General features: G+C 39.6%; 1 long non-coding RNA gene across 1 annotated transcript in view; it reads right to left on the minus strand.

The window, feature by feature from the left end:
* LOC117029331 (uncharacterized) overlaps positions 1 to 4,756 on the minus strand; it is a 29,335-nt gene extending 24,579 nt beyond the window's left edge. The window contains exons 1-2 of the long non-coding RNA XR_004424206.1: positions 4,727 to 4,756; positions 4,516 to 4,600 (exon numbers count right to left, since the gene is read on the minus strand). This is a non-coding gene — a long non-coding RNA (uncharacterized LOC117029331). The remainder of the gene's footprint in view (positions 1 to 4,515; positions 4,601 to 4,726) is intronic.
* Between the last annotated feature and the right edge of the window lie 19,909 nt (positions 4,757 to 24,665).

The following is a 24,665-nucleotide window of genomic DNA, read 5'->3' on the forward strand; positions in this document are numbered from 1 at the left end:
AACTGTTTGTCCAGTTGCTACAAATTCCTAATGAATAATCCCTCTGATAGCAAAAAAAGGTTAGCAACAGCGTTGCAACAAGTTCGCGAACTTGTCAGACTTCGTATAAGTAGTTGGTGCTAGACAACTACTGCAACTACTGCAAAGGATTTTGAATTTTTAGAAGAAAAAAAATGTAGCCTTCAAATGTAGACTGTGATGATGATTTATTTTGAAAGATATTTTTCTTAAATGGTACTTACAGCCACCATAACAACTTTCACGATGCTTTAACTTAAATAATTACAAAGAAGTCTTATAGTCCCACCTAGGCACTCAGGTTACAACACTGTGCATGTGTCAGCAATGTAGAACTGTTATTTAAGAAGAGCTGGCACGATCTTACAGTAGACCCACTGAAATACGACACAAAAAAACCATGAAGTAATTCTCCCAATATATGTAGGGTTCGTCGAACCCATATTAGAAATATCCAGTCTGAGGTTTCATATTTTTAAAAGAATGTAGAGAAACTAGAAAAGGAGCAGTACATAGTACAAAGGCTTATTAAAGAATTAGAAAATAGGGCACAAAACTGGTAAGGAAGGGAACGGGTTTCATTTAGCCATAAGAAAGCTGAATGGTCTTAGTATATAACTTTCCATTGTTGGCTATAAAATTAAAATATACAAGTTACACCTGGAAGGCCTAACCACCCAGACAGTCACAACACAGAACTAAATACATAGGAACATAAGGTTTGCAACAACAATTACTTAAGTGTGAACGGTTCTATCTTTTGATTCTAAAATAGCTAGCCAGATCAGCGGAGAGGATCTCCACAATGCGAAAACACCAGGAAAATGGGACCTGAGTTGAGTGAAAGGACTCCTGAGGTGTCTATGGGTTGCTGAATTAATATTTCAATATTTCATTTTAGGAAGAAACACTCCATTATTTATCATGGGGAAAACTATTAATGAGGAGGCCAGCATACTGTACCAGTTGCAAATATTTTCAGACATAGAATAACTCATTCACATAAGCATCCAGCTAGCTGTATCAGCAAGTTATAGCAAGTCTCATGAATAATTGTAGAGGACATGTACTGACAGATTTGAATCTCCAGTAGTAACACTTATTCTTTAAAGCTAGGCTGCACGCCAACTGGAAAACAACACAAAACAAAACAAACTATTGGCTCTTGGGTCCCTGTCTACTTTCTGGAAGGTATTAATATCTCAGTGCTTTAAAGAATAATCTAGGTCATTGTGCTGGTTTATAAATAAATGAATAAATAATAAAATGAGGGTCTTCAATTGCCAAAACCCCCCAAAACATGACTAATTGCCAGAACAATACTTTAGACCCTGGACCACCCTGATGATCACATATAAGGATACAGACCCAGGGGGTAGTTTGCAGCAGAGAGACAGTGGCGAGTAGAAAAGTAGTGTTGCTAGAGAGATTCTGGATTTTTTTTGGAATTAGACAGAACCCTGATGCGTTAACTCTGCCTCTTAAAAAAAAGCTAAGAATTTCAAGTAAAATTGCTAAAAAAAAAAAGTGTGATAAAATGTCTTCTTAGTCCAAATGAAGTATAGAATGCATGATTAAACGGTGATCTTGAAATACTTCCAGGATTCTGTTTGGATAAACTGGCAAAAGGAGAGGTTCGTATGTTCCGTGTCATGAAAATCTGTGCCCTTTTTGCTGCCCTATAGGCCTTGCTCCAGGCAACTGCTCCCCTCCCCAATTCCATGGGAATCTGATAACACTGTCAGTCAGACAGCTCTACCTGCCCCACCACAGTGCTGAGCTTCAGAGGATCCCCTTCACTGGAAACAATGGTTAGTGTGGGGTGCCTTAGAGATTAGCATGGCTTTTAGAGAACAGAGGCCACCTCTCTTTCTGGGACCAGCAGCTAGCAAGTCAACGCAAGCCTGGGATGGTGGAAGACCACCTTTCTTGCCACCTGGAGAGAGCCTGCAAGAAAATGTGTCCAAGGCAGCGGTGAAGCCAAGAGATGGAGAGTGAAAAACAATCCTGATAGCAACATCTGAGCCACATCCAGCAGTGGCAAAGACAAACCAACCCTTGGAGTTTTTATTTTAAGCAAGCCAATATGTTTTCTTTTTGTTTAACCTATGTGGACTTAGATTTCTGTCACTTGTCATTAAGAGTCCTAATACACTCTCATTTTGCAGTCTGGGAAACAAAAGCACAATCATTGTTAAAATCTACAGTGAACAACACATGAGAAAACCCATTAAACGTTCACTAGTCCATAAGTAACTGGACGCAATTATACTATCACAGTTTATTTATTTGGACTTAAACACTTCGGAGTTTGTGAATGGTTTTATAGTACAGAGGTGAAGGGCCTGGGCTCTGAGTCAGAAAGTCCAAAAGTCCCAGTCCCAGGTGACACTCTCAGCCAATGGCTGAGAGGCTTAGGTGGGAAGTGGAAGAAGGACACTAAACTTCCCTTTGTACAGGCTTCCCCCACTATCCAAAGGAAAGTAGAGCAGTCCTATGAAATCTTTTGTAAGCCGAAATGGCATAAAAGCGAAAAAGCAATTACCATTAATTTACACGGGAAATTTTTTGAGCGTTCCCAGGCCTAAAAGATAACATATCAAATCATACCAAATATTAATACCACATGAAACCTCAAATAACACTAACATAGAGTAAAAGCAGTGCCATTCTCACTGCTCTGGGTGCACTCTGAGCTCTATTTTCGTCTCTAGGCTTTTTTAGTAACAGCAAAAATCCTCTTCAGATTTCTTTCAGTTAGTGAAAACAGGTACTAATGTAAGTCTTTTGTAAAAGAGAAATGGTATAATGTGAACTTTTAAAAAGTGGGGGACACCTGTATTCGTTTTCACATCTGTAAAAAAGAAAGGATAATAATCCCATAAAAATTAAAAGATAAAAATCTCATAAAATTATCGTAAGGATTAAATGAGATGGTGTATGCAATCTGTTGTTTGCAAAATCTATGTAAACCAGACAGTGGGGGACACATAGTAAGGATTCAATCCATTCCTTCTGTTTTCCTATAGATAGTGAACACCAACCTTATAAACGACACGTAGGAGAAGGTTAAAGTACTTGGGGAGAAATTTCATGCATTTCAAAGTATTGAGCTTTGCCTATGTTAAAAGACACTTGTAGTTACAAAGTGTAGTTACAAATGTTCTGAACATTTATTAAAATGGTTCCTTCAAAATAAATTCTACCTACCAATCCTGTGTATACGAGTACATAACAATACTACAATGAGGGAGTTTTTAAAAGTCAGATTAGTTTTGTTCTCATCTGTCCCTCGCCCCACCAGCCTCCTGGTTTCCTAATCTCAGGTCCTGACACTACCATCCAATGTCAATCCAAGCAAGACAGCAGGAAGGAATTCATCTATTTCTCTTTTATCCTCTTGCCTCATTCATTTGCCTGTTTATGCTCCATTGATTTTCTAGCATTCCTCTGCTATGTGCTTCCTACGAAAGGCCAAACACAGCAAGCTACACTTTCCAGCTCCCTTGCCAACCAGCTCCTGGTCAGGCTTGGCCAATGGTATGACAGAACCAGGGGAGGGTATGTCACCCTTCTGTTTGCTTCAGGTAACTGAATCTCTTTTGTGGTCCAGCTCCTTCTAGACAGCTACAGCTCTTGGACTCTGGTGACACCACCTGCCCCTTTGTTCCCTTCAGTCTTAGGGGTGATAGCCCTGCTCTTCCTAATCTCGGGGTTTCCAACTGTTTCTTATTTGCCCTTTCATTTTCCTAACACCCTTTAAAATAATGCCCCATGTTACATTTCTTCTATGAAACTCATGGTGTCATGGGTTGGTTCTATTTTCCTGATCAGACGTGGACTGATAGAGTTCTCTATATCCAATTAGTGACCAGGCCTTGCCAATTTTTGGCTTTATCTTCATCTCTTTCTCACCGTCCTAATGAAGGCCATCATCTCTCACCTGGACTAATCTAATACCCCTATTTCTAGTCTTTTGACCTTCGATCTAGCTCTGTGTAACCATCTTTTCCACATTGCTACTAGGGCGAACTTTCTAAAACACAGTCACCTTCTTGTGACCTTGTTACTAACCTTCTTAAAAACCCCTTCAGTGGCTCTTCATCTCATACAAGAGCTAAGCTCCTTAGCATGACAGACAAAGGTTTTCCCAACCCCCACCCACACCCCCAACAAAACCCCTACCTGCCAACACCATTCTGGCTTCTCAGTGTTTGAATAACATCAAATTGCTTATAACATTTGCTCATACCCCCACTCACACTTGCATACATACAACCACTCACACACAAACATCCTGCTGTCCTACCTCTCTTGTCTTTGATATGTTGTTTCCTTCCTACCTATTTTTGGCTAACTGTAACTCTCCTTCAAAACTCAGCTCAAGGATGTCTCCTCTAAGAAGCTTCTCTGAAGACTCAGGCTGGGCGTCTGCTGGGCGTGCGTAGCAGTTGGTGCATACTTTCATGTTGCATTTACCATATTTTATTAACATACCCTGTTTATGAGCCTCTTCCGTCTAGGTGGAGTGCATCAAGAGCCCCAACCGTGTCTTCCTCATTTGTCTTTGTTTCTGTACTTCCTGTCAAGAGATATTGGTTGAAGTGAACGGAACTATTACCCCATGTGCCCTGGAAGCCCAAATTAGGAACCACGAGTTATCCTTAATATCCTACTTCTTTACCCCCACATCCAATTAGAGGCATACCTCAGAGATACTGCGGATTTGGTTCCAGACCACTGTAAGAAAGCGAGTATCACAATAAAGCAAGTTGTAATCTTTTTGCTGGTGGCGGGTCTTGCCTTCAGTTTGTAAAAATTGCAGGACCTGTGAAGCGTAATAAAGCACGATAAAATGAGGTACATCTGTAGTTACTAGTCTTAATTTATTTCAGAAATATCGCTGATACAGGTTCCCCCTGCTATCTGAAAGGAAAATGTTCCTATGAAACCTTTCATAAGCTGAAATGGCGTAAAGCAAAGAAGCAATACCTTTAATATGAAAATAATTTTGAGCATTCTCAGACCCAAAAAATAACCTACCAAATCATACCAAGCACACTTAATTACGCTAAAGATAACACCTTTACGAGCTTTCTTAGGCTTTTCTGGTATCGTAGGACACATCTTGCTAATGGATGCACAGATGCTCACAGACACAGTTGAAAGCCATGGTCGTCTGATGCTGAGATGCTGTGTAGTTCCAGGGAAGGACCTGGCAATGCTCCTTTCCCTGCTCCAAGTATGCACGGCCTCTATAATGGCTGCTGCAAAACAAATGCTCAACACTAGTTTTGCTTTTCGCCTTTGTTGGTAAAAGCGTAATCCTCTTTGGATTCTTTTGGTTGAGAAAACAGGTACTAATGCAGGTCCTTTGTATTCATAAAAGCGAAATGGCATAAAGCAAACTCAAAAAGTAGGGATATCTGTATCTTGATCCTTCTCTCACCCCACAGCTACTGCCCCAATCTTCTAAGTCAATGTTTCTAAGCTTTCTTTGACTACGACCTGTGGTAATACATTTTGCCTCATGACCCAGGATATGCATTCTGCGGTTCAAATTTTGAATAAAGTCACTTCTAAGATACAATTTGCAAAATGCAACCAAGAGGAAACTTACTCAACACTGTCATGCTCTGTATCCCAAATGATGCTGCCTATGTTGAAACACAGGCCATTAAATGTGATAAATTGTAGTAAATCCACTTTGTTCATTTTGAAGATTTAAATTTACTGTAGAAATGAATTTATTAAAAATTCAAATTCCCAGAAAGTTTATGCATAACCATCAAATTAAAGTTTTATGAAACATTGACACTCATTAGATAAGACTTTGATTATTTTTTTCCCATTTAAGTCTATTGTTTCTAAATGCAGATGAGACCTACTAAAATTATTTCAAGATCCACTTATGGGTTGTGACCCACAATTTGAAAACCACTGTTCTAGGCTTTCGCGATCACTTGCTTGAACTACTGCAATTACTTCCCAACTTGCCTCCTTGTCTCCAGTCTGGCTTCCATGCAGGGACAAATCTAACCATGTTACTTTCCTCCTGGGGGGGTGGGGGGGGGGAAAGTCCTAGGATTCTGACTTATCGCTACCTATAGAATAAAATACCTATTTCTCAGCATCAGTCTGTTTCACTTTTCACTCCTATCTCCACCTACTGCCATCGCCCTCTCCACCACACCCCTTTTATTTTCCCCTCACTTACGGACACTTTTCTAGCTCCATTCTTTTATCACTGCTGTTCCCCATAGTACTTGATATGCCCTTCTCCTCCTTATGTGTCTTTTTATCTTACATTGTTCTTCAAGGTGCAAGTATCAGTGTCATTATTTTTTTATGTCTTTCTCACCTTTCCCTCTCACCTCTGAGAGACTAGCAGATTAACAGCTCCCTCATCTGTGTTCCCATTTGGCAATTCTGGCATTATCATAGTTGCTTTACATGAATTTTAATATGTGCCTGTGTCACCTTTCTGAGTATTTCTTGAGGGCAGAATCTTGGTGCTATTAAAAGAGATAATCACTATAAAGCACTTGAAAGGATTAATAAATTCCTTTTCTCTTTCATTCATCTTTGTATCCTATCACCTAATCACATGATATTCAGTAAATGTGTGTTGACTTCCAATCCATAACTTAATACCCTATATAATTTTGTGTGTGTATTAATAATAGCCTATGTTTATACAGTTCTATACATTTACTTCTTACAAAGTATTTCTGCAAATATACTCCACTGATTCTGACAATCAGTGGGGTATATTGTAGAACAAATGGAATCCCATTTTATCAAGAAGGAAGCCAAGGAAGGACTCAGAGATGCTATGTTACTGACCAAGGCCACAAAGTGAAACTCAAATCCGAACCTGACTCCAAAGCTAACTGTCTTGCTTTCTTCGGGGCAGAACTATCCAAGGCCACGAAGGCCTCCCAGCCACCCAGCTGCCAGTGCAGTCCTGCCCAGACTCAGTGCCACAGCTGTCCTTAGCTTCCACTTTACACCTTTCTGTTTTGTCTTACTCCTCCTGAGCTTCAGTCCCACTTCTTCAAAGACAATTTGAATCAAGTCCCTTTTCTAAAGAAGGCTTACTGCTAAAAAGGATTTGGGGAGACATCTTTCTCCAAAAAAACAGACCAACAGAGAAACAATAAATGTGAGGCAGTTTGCTTAACTAACAACAGACTATCAGTCAAAAATCACCCAATGCCTATTATATCCTGGGGACTCAATATATAATATATATAATATATATATAATATACTATATTATATAGATATATAATATACTATACTATATATATACTATATATATAATATACTATATATATAATATACTATATAATATATATAATATAATATATATAATATACCTGTTATATTGCGCTTCGCTTTATTGTGCTCCACAGATTTTTTTTTTTTTTTTACAAATTGAAGGCAAGACCCTCCACCAGCAAAAAGATTACAACATGCTATACTGCGATACTTGCTTTATTGCTGTGGTCTGGAATTGCACCCACAATATCTTTGAGGTATGCCTGTATATATTTTATGTAATCCTTACATCCCTAATCAGTCATATAAGTACTTCCTGAGTGTCTCCTACTCTGTCTCACATTTTACCAAGCACAAGGGAAGTAACAGCAGACAGGAGAGATAGGATCCCTTTCCTTGTGGAGCTGCCAGCCTAGTGAAGCAGTTCTCAACCTTTCTTCCACCATAACACACTTGAGGGACACAGCCCATTGCCATCAATACCAGGTGCTCTTTGTGTCATGATTTTCAGCTCAGAGCATACTCATGGCCAATTGGGAATGTTGAGAGTAAATGGGTTTTTGGGGTGCAGTTTGATGGAGCACCCCAAATGATTCTGATGTATTCCCCCTTCCACATAAATAAGGACAAAGATTCAACAAAGTAAAAAGACATTTAGTATACAGTGTATAGGTGCTGATGGGTACAGTTCTTGGAGCAAGCTGGAGGGGCACCTTTAGTAGAGCTGGGTGGAGGTCAAAGAGTTTTCTGGAGGAAGTGACGTAAAACGAGATCTGAAATAGGAGCTGGTAGTCAGAAGAAGGGACATGCGGACGAGGTGACATGGCATTGTATAACAGTGTTCCAGGAATAGCCTATGCTAAAGCTCAGAGAAACAACAAAAGAATTGGCACCATCAGAGGAACTAAAAGAATTTAAGGGCTGAAGGGTAGAATGCAAGCAAGGGAACAGCTAGAAACCTAGGTCTGAGCTTAGTTTTGAGTGACTCTGTAACCGGGCCGTGCTTCATTGAGTGCAACGGAAGGATGCACAGTGGAGATTTTTAGGGGCTGGCAGACAGAGGCAGCTAACAGCCTGACCCATGGTAGGAGATGGCCGTTAATTGGATCTATTGATTAAAGGAGAGGAATTAGCCAGGCTTTGACTTCAACAACTAGGGGGTATATACAGAGGCAGGACAGCACTTTTATCAGAGGTGGCTGGGAGACAGATAATGAGCTGTTCAGTTGGGAACATTTAAGTTTGAAGTATCCAAGTGGAAACATTCTGTTTACTGTCACAGATCTGGAACTCAGAGACCAAGGCAAGAGAGAAAAACTTCAAACGGTAACAGGGGACATGGCCTGGGTAAAATCATCCAGGGAGAATGTGTTGAGTGAGAAGAGATCAGGCCTAGGAGGGAACTTTGAGAAACCCTAGCATCTAAAGGACGAGAGGAGGAAGAAGATGCAGCAGAGGAGAATGTAAAGAGCAAGACTATCCGCAGGTGGGTTAACTCTGTTTTATTGATGACGAACTGGGCCTAACATTCCACAACTTGGGCAAAATTGGGCTTCAACCTCTAAGGTGCTTGGCTCTCAAATCACTTGCTTCTATTATACACAATTATGGTTGTACAAACTGGTGCAAGCCCCTCCCCCTAAGCCTTTCCTTGTTTGAATTTTCCTTCTCAGACACTAATCAGTTTTCCAAAACCACAGGCAGTTTCCCTTCCCTGGCTCTCTCGTGCCTACATGCTGGTGATAGGGGATAAAGCAACCAAAGGGGAAAGCAAAGACAGGACTCATCTTACCTTGAATTAGGCTACCAGCTAGCTAATTCTAAACATGGCCTTACCTCTTCAGTAACTTGTTCAATTCTTTAGGTTCCCTCTATGTTTAATGAGAACAGGATCTGACGTTACCCAGTGGCCTGACCTAGGAATTAAGTGCTGTATAAAGTTTAATCATTAAATGCCTTCATGAGATACTGTTGCAGACATGGGCAATAAGAAAATTGGCTGAAGTAACTTGGGTTTTCCTGAACATCTTTCTTAAGTGAGGGGACCAAACATGCCCCGACACCCACCATGTTTATCCAGGACTAGGTTTATTGTAGCTGACAGGATAGCAGGAATGAATGAAGTCCCTTACCTTCTTGCTGTAAACTGAGACTGGAAGGTCCCCCGACCAGTCATCACCCCTTTCTTCCCCACAGACAGTGCTCAAAGGGAGGTTAACAGTGTGGGCCTGGGAGTCAGACTGCCTGGGTTCCCATCCTCCTAGCTGATAGACACATTGATTCTGGGAATCTATTTCCTTATCTGTAAAATGGGGATACTACTACTCACCTCACCTCGTTATTGTGAGAATTAAATGAGATAAAGGCTGACAAAGCCCTCAGCACGCTGCCTAGCAGAGAACTGTCAGTAATCATTAGCTACTGTCACCACCTTTTTTGTGTTAAGCTTTGCCCAGGGGTGGAGTGGGGCACGAGGCTAGAACTGGTTACTAAGGTTACCTTGTAATGACCCTGAACCGGGGAGTGAGGGAGCAGCAGAGCAAGTGAGGATAGCGTCAAAAGCAACATTTTCCAAGGGGCAAAATGTACTCATTCATAACGTTTTCCTGCTTCACTTTCGTCCTCAAGAGATTTCTAAGGAGCAGTGAGGAGGCCTCAGGAGACGGGTCTCTTGACAAGAGAACAACTTTCTTGTGACCACGTCCCTCAATATTGAGAAATAAGATCCCTGACAAGTTGTCGAGAGCTCATCCAGTCTACACTGCTGGGATTTCTCCCCATTCACCACCTGCTTTCCCGGGGTTGACATGAGCTCGCGCTAAACTAGCCCAGCTGCTGAGCACTGCGTGTGTGGTTCCACACCCCCTCCTGGAATTCAGTTAATCCCTCTCAGCGCGGGGCGATCTTTAAAAGTAGTTGAGGCTCCTAAGGAGCTCGCCAGGGAGGACGACGTGTGGTGGCCCAGGGCTGGGGCTCCCGGAATCGGGACCAGGAGTTCCCGGAACACCGCCAGCACCGCCCCTTGGCGTGCAACCCCGCAGTGCCGCTCTGGAGCAGCACCAGTGTCGGAGCCCGCGACCAACGAAGCCTCTCCAAGAAAAAAAGGGGTGGGGGGAGGTGTGGGAGGAGGAAGCCAGCCTGCAGATGCAACCGTTGCAATTTGTGTCTCCTCTCTCCTGACGTAATGCCAGTTTCCAGCTTTCGCATTGCAGTGTGCAGTTCGCTGGCTGGAAAGTCTGAAGATCAATCGACCGAAGGCTAAGATAATCACTGCCACTATCTTGCAATTTACTTTCCACGAATACACTCCAACTGATCCAACAAGCCGCCCCCAAATTCCCACGACTTTTGGCTTTTCAGGCGTATTGTTCTCCCCCTCCCCCCAGGAAGGCAGTCTCTACGCTCAGCCCAGCACCAGGAAACGGCACCGGCTGGGTGGCTCAAATGTGGGCCGGGGCGGGGTCCGTTTAAACCTTCTGCTCTCCCCCATCACACTCCACCCCACCCCTCCTAAGCCTTTTTGATTCCAAATCCCTGGCTTTGTTTTAAGCAAAACTATTATTGAAGCTGCAGTATTTCTCCCTTTCCAGGAACCGAGCTGGGAAGTGGGTAAAAACCACCATGGAACGCGCCGGTTCCATGTCGGACGCTCCCCCACGCCCAACTACCCCAAGGGACGGGACCTGCAGCGGCTGGCCCGCCACCCTCACGCGCAACGGCCTAACTGTAGCCCCGCAGCCACCGCCGCCGCCGCCGCCGCCCAGCCGAGCCCGGGGAGACTCCCAAGGGCTCTTTAAATACGATCTATAAATACTACGGGCTCTGGGCGTGCACGTCATGGCCGAGGCGGCCTCCGATTGGCCGCGGTAGCCTCGCTTATGTGCATAGCCCGATTGCTCAACCGGGCGGCGACCTCCGCCGGCGCGCCCTCCCCCTCAGCGGTTGCGCTGGGCCGCGCAGACCCGCGGGCGGGGACAGCGGGGTGGCGGGCGTAGAACCGCAACTGCAGCGTCCGGAAATCGCTTGAACTCGGGTGTCTTTTAAATCTTGAGTCCTGCGGCGGTCCTCTCGGGACCCCGGCGGCCTCCCACAAGCATCAAACGGCCCTTTTAGACTGGATCTTTATCCTTTCTGCAAAAGAAAAGACAAAGTTTTAAGGGGTTCACCCGAGCAAACGCTCTGGGTGACTCGCAGAGGCACCACGTGAGACCTGGACACGCAGTTATAGCCCTGTCCAATGACTTGCGACTTGGGGTGTTCAAAAAAGCTTTTGCATGATTCGTAGTAATAAGACCTTGTTAGCTTGAAAACGAAACAAGGAGGGTTCGCAAAATGCAAGATGTACGATTCGTACTGTTTTAAATCTGTTTTGTTTTGTTGTTTTTAGTGCACCAATTAGTCAATATGAATTGGCGATGCGGAAAGGTTTCCCACAGCGGTTCTTGGAGAAGAGAATCTATTGTAGCAATTGAAAATGTTCAGCAATTTGACCCCGACCCTAGTTGGTTCATTCTGGGAGGGAGGTGGTGGCGGGCGGCGGAGGTCTGAGAGAAAAAGACCACACTTGGAGTTTGGGAAGCTACAGATATTGGGAAGTGTAGAGGCGCCGAGAATTCTGTCGAGAGGATGCCATTGGTTGCGCGATAGAAATACGCAGATAATTGTTGTATATTAATATTCGGATGTTACAAAATCATTTATCTCTATTCAGGATGTAAACTGAACATAGGAACTGTTTCTGCTGTTTGTTCCAAACATTTTAGGTGTAATTTATAGCAGTGAATTCTTTACTTTTGAGTGGGATAAATATGGTGACTTTTACTTCCTTAAGTTTGTTTTAAAAGTTCTTCCCTCAAAGCGCATACAACATATTCTAAATTTCCAAGCCTTCCTAACAATACCCGGTCATGACTGCTAGGAGTATATGTTGGTGTTTCACACCTAGTTGGTCTTCAGTAAATATTAGTGGAATGAATCAGTTAGACAAATACTTTTATTCAAGAGCCTAAGCATGTGCTAAAATTGCAGATCTCATAAATATATTTCATAAATGTTCTATTTTGACATCCTCCTCCCCTAAATAAAACTCAAAGTTCAAACGGACTCTTGTTATTTAAAAACAATACTTTTAACTACTGTCAGTTGGAAGCTAGCGAATACGCTGCCCTAAAAGCTTTTAAAATAAAAGAATTTCGGATTTTAACAGAAGAGCGCCCCCTGCTGCCCAATGGTTTATGGGCAACGAGCCTGAAAAGTAAAACCTGGGTATGCCCAGGGCAAAGCAGGAAAGGTGAACTTTAGGGTATTTTCACCAATAGGTCGGTGTAAGTCACTTTGTAATTCTAGCCATTTTAATCATGCTGCCCAGCAAGTATGATCATTCAGTTGTAAATACTACCTTAAATATCGTTCTCATTTCCATAGTAATACAAACTAGGTTTATATTAGTCTATGCTTTAAAAATAATATTAAAACAAAAGGTAGACTTGTTTTGCAAATCATTATTCTCTGCATTAACAGATATGAATGTAAGAAAAAATATTTTAATCATTGAATACTTTTCCCAATAATTTTCACTACCGTGCAGTATGAATCATCAAAATTGTCTGATTTGAACACAAATTACTTGCAATCATCTTACACCAACCTTTCTCTTCTCAACTTGTTTCCCTCTGTCCTTAGTGTTTCTAACTTCCCAGGCCAAGTATAAATGCACTTATAACCACTGTCTTCTTGATGATCATATCTTCAATATAAATACTTTCATTATATTGTAGTATCTGTATGTTTATTGCATTTTTACAGTATTTTCCTTCTCTGTTAAGTTTTTTAATGTCACATTTCTTTTACTAATTCACTTATTTATTATCTTTATTAATGTCCAGATGATAAAATATTTTTTAAAAGTCCTAACTGACTGTGTAAGTTGAAAACTGCACATCTTGGCTGCTACTTCCATAGGTTCTTAATTTTAGAGCTGCTCATCTTGAACAGGAAGAGCTACATTCAGAGTTTAACTGCTGGTACAGCTTTGAGTCACTAGGAGGTAAGAGGATAACTGGTAAACCACAAATGAAGATATAATGGTGGTGTTATGTCTCCTGCTGTAAATGCTAACATGGGCATTTTAGCTGCATTCTTCATAATAAGAACTTTACCACCCTTTATAGAAACATACAGATAATGATCACAAATTATTCTGTGGTTCGCAATTCTCTGCAGTAGCAGAGGCAGAAATGGAAATAGAGTCCATTATTATGCTGAAAAAATGTATTTAGAAAAAGCACCAGTGTCTGTCCTTTTGTAAGCCTGGGGTAAATAATCCAGCACTCTTACAGAAGTGCCTAGTGCTCTAGCTGCTTTGTGAATTTACTTAGGCTCCCCTTCTCCCAGTTACTGGTGCAGGAACCACATCTTTTCCACATGGTTGGTCCTATGGTCACTATACCACAAGCTAGTTCTAAAGGTGGAAAATGATGCTGGATGTTGGTGTCATTAGAATACACCTGGCAATATGTTTGTTTATTCCTTCCCCCCCCCCTCCATTTATTAGTAGTAATTACAGATTGTCCTATCTGTCATTTCTGCTATGCACACAAGGTTGGTAAAAATGTCAAGGCTTGGGGTGGGGGTGGGGGCAGATTGGATACATGACCAAAGGCTTACAAACGGGCCCAGCTTCAGTGCAGTTAGGTGAGCACATCACTGAGATCCTGGGGTGATTAATGATTTAATTTGCAGTGGACTGCAATACTGGCTTTCTGGTCCATCAGCTGAGGGATGGTCTTTAAACTGTGCTACCAATGGCCTTGCTTGCTAACAGGGAGGTTCTATAACCCATATAACATGAATATGGGAGTATGTGCATTCACTGTTGGCACAAAAGTATGAAGTACACACTTAACTTGGGTTTTCTTTCTGTAGTGACATGTGACTTGAGTTTTGTATATGTTGAGGAGCTCATAAATTCTCGTTAAAATCCAAATTACTTTTGTTTTTATAAAAGTGAATTTACAACAAAATCCCGTTGACCTTTATTTTTTACAACTACCTCTTCAAATTATGCTTCCTCCTTCAAACGCCTCCTTTAAGTAATTTTACTCTGCACATCAGGTGGCCTAAAGAATATTATTAGTAAAATTACCATTTAATGAGAATTTAGTATATATATCAAGGAACATACCAATTATCTATCAAGGACAGATTTAGGAGTGGTAACTTAGAGCCAAATAAAACTCCATTACTTAGTAGGTACACAATTACATCCAATGAAAGGCAATACCTTAGGAAATAACTGAGATATGTAGAACATTATTTAGATTTTATGGTGAAAGTCACTTTGGTATGTAAATGACCAATTAGAGCTTAATGGGTGTCTTAGTCAGCTCACACTACCATAGCAAAATACCATAGACTGGGTGGCTTACATAACAGATTCATTTTCTCACAGTCCTGGAGGCTAGCAGTCCATAATCAGGGTGCAATACAGTCAGGTTCTGGTGAGAGCTCTCGTCCTGCTTTGCAGATGGCTGCTATCTTTATGTGTGCTCACATCACCTCTTTTTTGTGCGTGCGTGCTTGAGGTCTTCCTCTTCTTATAAGGACACGAAGCCTATCAGATTAGGGCCCTACCCTCATGACCTTATCTAACTAATTACCCGTCAAAGGCCCCGTTTCCAAGTACTGTCACTTTGCGGGGTAGGACTTCAACCTATGAATTTTGGAAGAGCACAATTCAGTCCATAGCAATTGGAATTTCATTTCCTCCTTTTCTTTCTATTAAGAAAAGATAAAAATTGGATCTCTGATATTTCTTTTGAAACTTTTTATTGGAAATAATTTTAAACTTAAAAAAAGTTTGTGAGTATAAGACAGGGAGTTCCTGTATACCCTTTACCTGTCTTCCCCTAATGTTAATAACTTATATAACCGTTGTATATTTTTATCAAAACTAGGAAACTACCATTATTACAATACCATTAAGTAAAGTTATTCAAATTTCACCAGTTTTACACCTAGAGTCCTTTTTAAATTTCAGGATGCTACACCGAATTTAGTTGTTTCTTTAGTCTTTTCCAGTCTGTAACAATTCCTCACCTTGTTGTCTTTAGTGACCTTGACACTCCTGATGAGTACTGGTCAGCTATTTGGAGAATGCCTCTCATTTGGGGTTTGTCTGATGTTTCTCTAGATTACATTGACATTCTGCATGTTTGGCAAGAATACGCTAGACGTGATCTTGCATCTTTCTCTGTATATCACTTCAGAGGACACATAATGTTGCTAAGTCTTTTTATTGGTGATCTTCCCTTGATTACTTGGTTAAGGTGTGTGTTTCCTGGGTTTCTACAGGAAATATTATTTTTCCTTTTGTAGAGAAATATTCTGGGGTTGGTTGTTCTCTGATTCTTGATAGCTTAGTGATGCCTTAAAAAGAAGTACTAGGGAAGGGAAGGGAATTTCCTGCCTGCAGTATTTTATGTACTTTTACTCTGAGACACACACAGTGTGAGACAGAGTAATGTGAAGTTATTATTCCTAATTTAAAGAAGAGAAAAACTATTTTTTTTTTTAAGTTTAAGTGATTTGGCCAAGGTTACAGTTAGCTAAGCCTGTTTTTTGTTTTTTTTTTTCAATTTGAGTAACTGTTGGATTTTTCAGAAGAACTTTCAAATATCATCACACAATTTGGGACAATGGAATCCAAAATTCAAATTTGCTTAATACTAGAACATAAATCAATTGTTTCACTAATTTCCAAGTGCTTGCAATATTCTAGAATTATAATTTTTAAAAATAATTAATAGCTCAGTCTGAAGTATTTAAAACCATAGTACATCTCCACAACTCATTTAAGAAACCAAGTGCTTAATTGAACCTTTAATCAGATTATTTAAGTGCTTTTTAAAGAATTGTTTATGCAAAATAGATAGAGGAGCACCCTTTGAAAATGTTGTGTCATGATTTTGAGGCTAACCAAAGATCATTTACTACAGATAAATAATGATAAAATGAATTACTATAATGCTGGCAGCAATGTTTGAGCTATTTGGGATAAGAAATGGTCAGTTAAATCATACCTTTACTTAGGCTACACACTTACCACTTGTTTATGGTGCCTGTCTAGTCTTCAGGCACCTGTGAGATCCCCCTTCTCTGGGTTCAGCAAAAGAGCCAGGAAAGGGGGATGAAGACAACAATTCAACATTGTTGGAGAAGGCAAGTGGACAAGTGGCTGAGCAGCTCTCACCTATTTCTCAGCTCAAGTTGAATCTTTATTCTTTTGTTGCTGTTTGGAAATGTAGTGGGCAACACATGTGGACAACATGTAGTGGGCAACACTGCATAGAGAAAAGTCTTGGAGGATAAGCTACAAAAGAGGTTGAAGTTCAAACTCAGCTTCAAAGAAGTCCTCACCTTTCCTTTCTTTTCTTCCCAGCCCAACCCCATCTCATAAAGGTTTCTCATCTGCTTTTCTTTCCTTGTCCTAAGATTTTTTCATTTGCTGCTGACAACATAAACTATGAATTTAGTAAGAGCTTGGTTGAACTTCAGAGTAAGGCTAAAGCACAGCTGTTTCTTTTCTCTTGTGCTTTTTTTTCCCTTCCCCACCATTTTTTTTTTCTTTTGGTTTGGACATTTGATATTTTTTTAAAAATAGCCAAATATATTTTATAACCAGAATTGGTTTTTGAAAACACCACTCACATTTTTCTTCATTAAAGCACTGACATACCTGAACATTTTAGGACTCTAGCCACCTGCTGTTAAATATTATTAAGAAAAAATGATTGTTGGACCATTTTGAATGAGAGTCTAGCTGTGCTATATATATATTTTTCTTTCCCTTGCACACACCTCAGGAAGGAAAACACAGAAACACCCTTTAGACTACTTTGTGAGGAGTGCTTTTTAAACTAGTAATAACCCCAAACAAGCAAAACTTTTGTGTTTTGCAAAGAGTGGGTCTGGAAGAGAAGAGGATGTTAAATAAGACACAGAACATTGGGCTCTTCTCAGGAAGAAAGTCTGTGCTTTTAGTGTCTCTAAAAGCTGTTTACCAAAGGAAAGGATGGTAGAAAATGTACCCGTTGAGGGGCTGTTTGAATCTCTAAATCTAACTTCAGTTTCTAAGGTGAATGACCTGTGTAAATAAAACTAAAATTACCTCAGGTTTCTGTATGCAATATTTTCCCTCCTTTTTTGCTTGTGGTTGGCACTCCAGTTTGGGTCGAGCTTGTAAGTAAAGCACTATGTTTGCAGACAGTTAATACTTCCCGAATGGACCAGGTCTTTTATACTCCCAGATTTATCACCTCACAACACCTGAGTGGAAATAAATCTTCATTTGAGGAAGGAACATACATATTTGATATCTGTTCTTTTTTGGAAAGATATTAATCCCATGGAACATTGGACTCTGTTCACCATGGAATTCCCATATTTACAACTATCTGGTATAAATGTTCTAACTTCTTGCCTTGTCATGCTTTCAGATTCAGTCTCTCTTAAACCAAATTTATCAGCTTTCTCTGGTCCCTCACCAAATTTATTCATTTATTGAGAAAAAAAGTTGAGTGCTCTCTTTGTGCTAGGTACTGGGCTTGGTGCTAGGATTGTACTGGTGACTGAGATGCTAAGTCTCAGCCCTTATGGAACATACGTTCTGACAGGAGAGATCTGAGAGTGAGCAACAATTATCTTAATGATTATATAATTACAGTTGAGACAAAAGCTATGAAGGTGGTACGATGAATGAGTTTAACTAGGGGAACCCGTCCTAATCTGGGGAGTCAAGAAAACGTCATTAAAGAATGAGTGTCTGAACTGAGTTCTGAAAATGACTGGACACCCCCTGAGGGGGATACAATGGCTGTGGCCAGGGGAATCAACAACCTGTAGAAAGCACTTGAATTGTGAGAAAGCACGATATGTGAAACAAATGGAAAAAAAAAAAAGCTGGGGTTCCTGGAATAGAGAGTGAAGAAAGAGTGACATGACATTTAGCCTGGTGAGGTAGGCTTAGAACATGAAGACCTTTGAGCCATCTGGGAGATTCTGAATTTTATTCTAAGAGTAATAATAAAGCCATATAAAGATGTGAAGCAAGAGCAAATTCAGCTTAAAAAGATTTAACTTAAAGAGAATAAAGTAAAATAACTTTGGCTGCTATGAAGAGTATGGAACTGAGCTCTAGTAGTTAGAATTCTTGTTGATCTAGCACATTTTCCCTTTCGCTCCACTCCTGGTAATGGAATCCCTCTGCTTGTGGGGACCCCTTCTACCACGTGATCTGGGTAAGATTGACTCAACTTCATCTCCCATCACAGGGATGGGCATAACTAATTAATATGTAACTAATCAGATTCCCTCTTCTCCTGGCCTCAGTGTTTGCCTCAGAGGTAGGCATACCTAACCCAAGTCCCACTTACCAACATCCTCTCCAGGACTTCCGCTCAAACTTCAGGAAAGGGATAATTCCTATCTCTCTGGGATTGCTAGCTGTAAGGACCAGGTCAAGTCATCAAGGACAAGGTCAGCAACCTTTTCTATCATTTGAGGAGACGCGTTTGAGAATAAAACCAACATAGAGGGAAGGACAACGAAGAGATGGAGAGAAAGATGGATTCCTGAGATTAATCAAATCCATAGATCTAGCTATGTCTAGTTCACTCCCTGTTGGTAATGTGATCCATAAATATCCAGTGACTTTCCTTATATCTTATAAAATTTAGTGTCTATCTGGCTGACCTTTGGTGATATCTTAGTTTCCCTCAGTTCCACAATGATATCTTAGTTTCCCTCAGTTCATCAGATGTTTACTGAGTGGCCAGGGATGATGCTCAGCCTTGAGAATATGATGATTAGAAGTCCTTGCATTCAAAGAATTATAATCTAGTGGGTTAAGCAAAGGTGTAGAGTTAGGAGATGTAGGTTGAATCCTGCTTTACCACTTACTCTGACCTTAGGCAGGTTGGTTAAAAATTCTTTGAACTTCGGCGTCCTCATTTATCAAAAGAATGTAATGGCAGTAATAATAATAATATCCAGTTCACAGGGTTGTTGTAGTAACTAAATAAAATAATATTTGTGAATAAAAAGGTAGTTTTTAGCTGGGTGCACAAATGCTAGTTATTGTTCTCAATAATAAGTTACTGAGAATAAATGACATTATCCTTAGCATTTATAGCTTTCGAAACCAGAGTCCAAAATGATTAAGTATCTTGTGCAGAATCTACAGCCAGTTATAGGAGTATGTGGTGCTCATGTGTGTGCGTTCTGTTGTTTCCACCCCACTGCACTGCAAGAATCTTATGCATTCCTGTTTATAAGGGCAGCTTGTCTATTTTTAAAATAATTCTGGGACACATCTGAAAAACCCTAAAATGAGATAAAAAAATATTCTGTTTTGCATTTATCTTGGCAGCTTGGAGAGAACATATTTTTCTGGGCATGTTTGGAAATGGATGATAGTTTTTGATTCTTATCCATATCCTCCACGCTTTCTTTGGGACACTTTCAGAGATTATCTTTGGGATTCAGAAAAACATAATGTGATTTTATTTTTCAAATCCTCAGGGTGTTAGGAGTTTGGGTCTTATTTTCCTGTCTGCCCTTTCATTGTAGCTATTATTTTTATATATAATAGTCATAATTCATTTTGTTGGAGTGAAGATTTCATTTTATGTATTTATGCCAATATATATGTATGACTATTAGATGAGGAGAAAATGTCTGAGCTGTGAGTGCTGGCAAGAATTATAGGGCATGGTATTATAAAATATAATGTGGGGATTATGTCATTGTGCTCCTCTGTATAAATCACATGATTGAGAAGAAAATGGGAATCATCATCTGCTAAAATTTATCATGGAAACATCTTCAAAAGCATATTGGAAATGGATGATAAAATTACAAGGGCATGGTTTATTTTACTTGGAAAATCGTAATCCCTTATGGGAGATATGGGTAAACAGACTTCAGAATTTTGGCTTTGTTCAAGATTCCTTAACTCATTGGGTGGCTTGAGAAAGTAGTTTAAATTCACTACCTTTGAAAATTGGAATAATCATAGCTAACAGTTGGGAGTTAATTATATTAGAAGCTAATGTTTATTGTATGATTACTGTGTGGCAGACCATATGCTGAGCACTTTATTAGCTATAACTCATTTAATCGTCTCCATACTCTGGGAAGTATGTACAATTATCATTTCTGTTGTATAGATAAGAACAGTGTGGTCGGAATTTTCCAGTGTATCATAACAACCTGTTTACATGTTGGTCTTTTCCTCTGGACCTGGATTGATGAGGGTAGGCATTGAACCCTCACAGCATTGAACATCTGTCTCCCGTGCTTAGCATAGACTTTGTTCCTAGGCAGTCAATAAATATGACTAATCTGTTTCAGGAAGCCACTGTGTAGGATGAACTGAAGTGTGGAAAGATGAGGTAAGGAAAGAGCTGAGACTATTTCAATTGTTAAAGCAAAATAAATAAGAACTTATATTTAGATAAAGAAACTAGAAAAAGAAAGAAGAGACATGAAAAGATAAATAATTAGTAAGTGATATAAGGTTTTAAGTAAAAGTAGCAATATAAGCTATCTTTAAAAGAGCTATTTAGGACTGTGTCTGTGTCAATGGGTTAAAGAACATGTTTCAATGAGTATTAGAGCTTTGAGCAGTGATTTGAGTAAGAAATATGGTAAAACACTAACAGGAAAATACAAGCTGCATCAGGGTATTTTGGCATACATCCTACAAGAATCCTAGTCTGCACCTACGGTAGACATCACTAATCAATAGCAGAACTCTTTTTCCCTGAGTCTGGACCTGCCCTGAGAATTCGTTTTTATTTTTCATATTTAATTAATTAATTAATTAATTTCAGTTACACTTGACATTCAATATTATTTTATATTAATTTCAGGTGTACAGCATAGTGGTGAGACATTTATATAATTTATGCAGTTATCTCCAATTAGTCTAGTACCCATCTGGGACTATCCATAGTTGTTGTAATATTATTGACTATATTTTCTATGCTGCACTTTACATCCCCATGACTATTTTGTAACTACCAAGTTGTACTTCTTAATCCCTTCATATTTTTCACCCAGCTCTCCAACCTCTCTCCCCTCTGGCAACCATCAGTTTGTTCTCTGTATCTCTGAGTCTGTTTCTGTTTTGTTCATTCATTTATTTTGTTCTTTAGATTCCAGATATAAGTGAGATCATATGCTGCGAATCCTTCTTAAGTCAGTACTCCTAGTTCCTGCAAACAATAGATTGGAGTAGGCACACAAGTTGAAAATATTTGCCATTCCAGGTTTACTGTATGGGACTTCTCAAGCTCAGGGGTAGGAGAGAGATTGCTAGTGGCGGGAATAACAAAGAGGTTGGCATATCATATGTCATGATATTTTTGGAAGTATTTAAAAAAACATTTTATTAGAAATGCACTTTTCATATACATCTGTGGCAACTTTTATTTTGATATAATTTAAAACTTTCAGAAAAGTTGCAAAAATGGAACAAAGTATTGCTTTATATGAAACTATAATCCAAATTCACCAGTTGTATACTTTTTGATCCATTTGCTATGCTGTTTTATCTATCCACTCTATCTATATACATATTTTTCTGAACCATTTGAGAAAAAGTTGCAGTCATTATGTTCCTTTACTCTTTTACTTAAAGTATTATTATTATTATTGTCATTATTTTATTATTAATTAAGAAAAATATCTAAAGTAACATTGACTCCCTTTTCCTTTGGTGTACTTGCAAATTTGTATGATTCTTTCTGTTCTTCTTTTGCGACTCCAATGACACAAATGTTAGACTTTTTTGTATTGTTCCACAGGTCCTTTAGACTTTATTCATAAGAAAATCTATTAAATCCCTGTTGTTCAGATTGGATAATTGTATTGATATCTTGAAGTTCCTTTAGTGAGCCCATCCAGTAAGTTTTTTTTGTTTGTTTGTTTGTTTGTTTTTTTTTTGTCGCTATATCTTTTTGGTTCTAACATTTTCTTTTGGTTTGTTTCTTCTGTTTCTCTCCTGAGACTGTCTATCTTTCCATTTGTTTTAAGAATTTTCACATTTATTTATTAGATAATTAATTTTTTTAGCTGTTTAAAAGTCTGTCTAATTTCAACATCTGTGTTTGTGGACGTTGAGTACTTTTCTCTTGAGAAATTTCATGATTTTCCTGGTTCATTATATGTTGAATAATTCTGAATTTGATCCTGGACATTTTGAATATTATGTTATAGGACTCTAGGTCTTGTTTAAATCCTATAGACAATGTTTGCTTGGGCATTTGTTTCAGCAGGCAATTGAGCCTGCTCAATTTAGATTTAGGTTGCAAGTTCCTACCCTGCCTCTGCTGGCTGTGATTCCAAAGTCAGTTCAGTTTTCAAAACCTTTGCTGTGCTACTTGGGTCTGTCCCATGTAACATCCAGTGACCAGCCTGGGACTTGGGCAGTGGTCCATCCTGTAGATCACTTCTAAATGCTGATTAGGGTCAGATCCTTGCATGCACAGCTCAGGGATGAGCACAGGAGTTCATAGATAGTTTTATGGTATCAGTTTCTTGAACTTCCTTCTCTTCATGATTTACCCCAGGGAAATCTTTCCCGCTGCTGGGTACCTTCTTCCTGGTCTTCTGACTCGGTAGTCATGACTTTAGTTTTCCTGGTCTGTTATGCACTTTCTGAAATTGTCTGCTACCTGGACCAAGTAGAGAGAAGTCAGAGAGAAAAAGGAACAGGGATTCCTCTCATATTCTTGGATCCATTGTTCCTCTAGTCAGAAAGAAGGGTTCCCTTCCCTTTGAGTTTTAGGCATTTGTTCAGCTATTGTTGCCTCTATGCCATTGTATCATTGCCCAGAGGCTGGGCCAAGAGAGGAGGGAAAACCCCCAAAGGATTTTCTCCCATCTTTTGGTCCCTTAGTAGGCCATTTTCTTGCCCCCCGGACAAGAAAGAAAGGGCTTCTCTTGGAGTATTTTCTGTCTGCTCCTGTTACATCAGAATTTCAGGTTGTTTTTGAGTCCAGGCTAGGAGAAACTATGTTTAAGGAAAGGGATACTCACCCTCAGTTTAGTGGTTCTCAGAGTCTGTTTATCCTCCCCAATTTAACTGCTGTGTTTCCTTTTCAAAGTAGCTCCAAGGGTTTCAGCTGCATTCAGTGGAAGGCATGCTTTCTCTTTCTCCATGTTCTTTGGAACCCAGAGAGTGCTTATTTGCTCTTAAATACTTCAATGTAATATTTCTTAAAATGAAGGACTTTCTCTTATATGACTACATTATAATAATCAAAATCAAGAAACATTTTTATAATACTATTATCTAACCCATAGTCCAAATTCAGGTTTTATCAATTGTCTCAATAATTTCATATATAGTTATTCTTTTCCCTGATCAAGGATCTATTCAATGATCATGCATTGAATTTAGTTGTCATGTCTCTTTAGTCTCCTTTAGTCTGGTACAGTTCCTTAACCTTTGTCTTTTATGATAAAAAACACAGATCAGTTATTTTGTAGGATATCCTTACATTTGTGTTGGTTTGTTTCCTAATGATTACATTCCGGTTATGTATTGTTGGCAGAAATACCACACATGAGATATTGTGTTCTTAGTGTACGCTACAGGAGGTATGTGATGTCTATTTGGGCCATTACTGGGGTTATTATCTTTGATCACTTGGTTAAGGTGACACTTAACCATTTTCTTTATTGTAAAGGGCTGGAGTTTGAATATGATTACAAGATTATAACGAAAACTCTAGACTACTGCTGTCCAACATAGTTCTCTGAAATGATGGAATATTCAATTTTGTAATGTTCAATATGGTAGTCATTGCCACATGAGGATATTGAGCACTTGAAATGTGGCTAGTGCAATTGAAGAAATTTAATGGTATAATTTGAATTTGAAAAGTCCAGAAAACATCATATACTACCATATCACAAAGAGTTTTGTTTTTATAGCCTGGTTTCCTGCAATGCTCTGAGAAAAAAAAAGAGTACCATGGTCAAATAAGTTAGGGATCATTCTAGAGAGCATACTTTGTGAAATACAGTACTGTATACTGCCATCTTGGAATTGATATGTTTTTGTTTTTTCATTTGGCCTGGTGCTAAGTGTAGGTGAAATTGTCAGCTAATTACTCTGTGTGTTCCCCTAAAACTCCTTAACTCGTTTGTGTAAGTGACTTACTGAACAACACAGCCAATCAGCGGCAATGTAGGGTTTTACAGCCAGGCCAGTCCTCCGACTCCAAAAGCTGAGACATTTCTGGTATACCAGAAGTGGTAATGGAGAAAATGGTATTGGAGGTCAGGTTGCCTCAT

The sequence above is a fragment of the Rhinolophus ferrumequinum genome, chromosome 10 (genome assembly GCF_004115265.2).
Source record: "Rhinolophus ferrumequinum isolate MPI-CBG mRhiFer1 chromosome 10, mRhiFer1_v1.p, whole genome shotgun sequence".
In the NCBI taxonomy this organism is placed as follows: domain Eukaryota; kingdom Metazoa; phylum Chordata; class Mammalia; order Chiroptera; family Rhinolophidae; genus Rhinolophus; species Rhinolophus ferrumequinum.